We start from the raw sequence: 3,073 nt of genomic DNA on the forward strand, positions 1-3,073 counted from the left end.
CTCCCTTGAGTGTCCAGTCAGGGAATTGGAATGTCACTGCCTTGTGCTGAAGGACTGTGCGGCTGCTCAGGCTGATAAAGACAAAGGCTGCAATTGGACTGTCTTTTGCCCTAACGTAACCCTGCCTTGCAGCCTCCCCGAGGTGACTAGGGGAGATCACGTGCTGCCCAGTGCTGTCCAGATGCCGCTGTGTGCCGCCTGCCTGCTGGTGTTGGCAGGGAGAAAGCTGCTTGGGGACGTACATCATCATCCTTTTGAGAGGTTCATGTGCTGAGAACTTGGGCCACACTGGGCCCTTTGCTAGACATTTTTCTTGAATTCCCACATGATCCTCCACAGCCCTGTGGTGAGTGGGGTTGGAGGGGGGGGGTGATCCCCATTTTGCAGAGAATAAAACCCAGGCCTTAGAGGGGTTCAGTGATTTCCCCGCATCACACGAGCAGTATAAGGCACAGCTGAAACTTAACTCCTTTCACTGCTCTGGGCATTTGGACCTAAAACCCCAATGGGGCGGGTACTTGCAGCTGGTTGGCAAAACTGTCCCTAGGTTTCTCACTTTCTTCCCTAATTATCCCAGAGGTATTTCAGTAAAAGTGTAAAACAAGTGAAATTTCCTGCCTTACACACAGGTAAATAATAAGTGACTTAAAAAGGAATGAATGAACGGATGAATGAAGGTGCAGAATGAGATGGGACGAAGTGCCTAGAATTGTGCCTGGCACATAGTAGACACTCCATAAATATTTCCCAAATGAATTAATAAAGCAGGAAGAAGAAATCAAAGAATAAGGAATGGAAGAATTTCAATGTGAGGTGCAAAGATTTTAGGCAAACAATTTCCCAGCCTTAAGCTCACCGATAAAGTTTACGATCCTGTTGGAATTCAAAATCCTTCTTTTGAATTCTCAGTGAAAGGTTGACTGGCCCCAGGAGGTTATCAGTAGATATATAGAAAGTAGATGCAGTCAAGCCCTGGTCCAGAGTCCCCTTCCTGCTGGATTGCCTCTCCTGGTGCTTCTTGGGTGTGATTTGTGCTGCTGGCTTCTATCCATAGGAAAGGCCTTTCATTCCATTCAGCAGGAGAGAATATTCTTTAGGAAGCACTACATAGGTTACAAAATGCATAAGATACTGTCCTTGCTCCCAAGTGGGGAAAACGTGAGATTTGGGTTTAAGCCTCCCAGGTTTGAGCTCCTGCTCGTGCTATGGTGTGCACTTTAGCCTTTATTTAACCTCAGCAATCCTCGGCTTTCCCATATGTAAAATGGGTACAAAATTACCTCACAGGGTAATTTTAAAGATAGCAAACAAAAAGTTAATATATAATCTATTAAAAATGGAGAGATTAAGTGGCAAATGCTATTAATTTAATTTTATTCAGAGAGAATATGAGGAGCATTGTCCCAGGCACCAAGCCTAGCCCTCTCCAGGGAGGGGCAACTGAGAGCCGCACACTTGAGACCTCAGAAGGATCACAGGCTGGAGGGTTTCCAGGCAGCGCAGAGTATGGAGGAGCAGAATTTTACTGCCCAGGAATAGGGTAGGAGCTGTGCAAGGGCCTCTTGGGCTTGGTGCCTGAGCCTGGGGCCAGGCTGCCTCTTCCCTACCGAGATAGAGGGACGTCACTTGAATCCAGTGGCTGCAGGAGGAAGGCGCGTCCCAGAGCAGCTGGATCCCGTGAGAACTCCGCTGTTTCTGCTCACTGGGCCCCTGCTCTGCACAGGTCAGCCTGAATTCATGGCAGCCACCATTTATTGAGGCTTTGCTGGATGCCAGACCCTAAAAATCCAGAGCAGCCCTGATGAAAATACAGATTTTGGAAACAGAGAATGATCTGAAGGTCTAAGAGGGGAGAAACCTAGCACCCTGGCGAGTGAGAGGTTCCCAAGGAGGTGGCCTTTGGCTGAGATGTGAAGGACAGAGCCTGTTTTGTCTGGGATAGGAAAAAACCCAATGGGTTTACACCTTTTGTTAAAAAAAAAACCCAGTAGGATCCCACTTTGGCCATACCAAATGCTTTCTCTGATTTACCCAGAGATTTTAGAGGGCTGGAAAGAAAGAAAACACTAGGAAATACATCTTGGTCATCCTGAAAGGCAAGTGAGCAGCTAAGGCTTCACAGCCCAGGTTTGACTTGTTGACCAGCTCTGTGGTCTTGGCTGGTCACCTTCCCTCTATGCCTGTTTCCTTGTCTATAGAATAAGGACTCTCCTACCTAGCTCACAGCATTGTTGTGGGGATCGGAAGAGGCGATGAAACTAAAGAATCCATCACGATCCCAGGGACAGGATAAACCGTGGAGAAACAGCAGCCTCTTTCTCCTTCCCCACCAGATGGAAGGTCAGAGCTCAACAGGGCTGGGCTCATTCATTTGCATTTAGCCACACAGCCTCTTTTAAAATTACAGGCCCAAGAAACACTGCAGAATATCCTCCTAGACTCAGAAACTTCTGCTTTCTTCCTTCTTATCTATAGAAAAACTTGTGCAAGTGTCGACCTCTTGGGAAAAAAGCAACTGGTAATTAAGCAAAACTCTATTCTGTCTGAAGACTAATTACCCTTCGTGTAGATGTCTTGCCTTGAGACTTCCCCTGCTCCCAGGGGTAACCTGTCAGAGCACAGCCTCCTTAGGGTAAAGGTGTAGAAGGGCTGGCATCTTAAAATCCGTCCGCAGAGGACAAACTCTGGCCCCCCTGGAAAGCTGTTGTTAATAATTAGTGTGAGCCCGCTTCTTTCCCTAGCCCTCGTGGCGATTCCAGAGACAGCAAGACAGAAGGAAGCCAAGTCTCAAGGCATTTCCTGAATAGTCCAAAATGCTCAGATGTCAAGGAATTTCCCCACACAGCATCCAGGTCTAACCCATTCTGCTTTTTGTCCCACTTCACGCTTGAATACGCTGTAGTGGGTACACAGGAAAATTATAATTCCTCAAGTTTTCTTTATTTTTTGTCTTTTTTTCCAGAGTTAGTTGTCACTGGCAAAAACTGTCAAGGCTATAAAAAAGAAACAAGAAGTTTGAATTCAAGCTAAACCCATCTCAGTGGTTGAATGTCCTTTGGGGGAAGCAGCAGTC

Source organism: Equus caballus, chromosome 25 (assembly GCF_041296265.1).
Source record: "Equus caballus isolate H_3958 breed thoroughbred chromosome 25, TB-T2T, whole genome shotgun sequence".
NCBI lineage: Eukaryota > Metazoa > Chordata > Mammalia > Perissodactyla > Equidae > Equus > Equus caballus.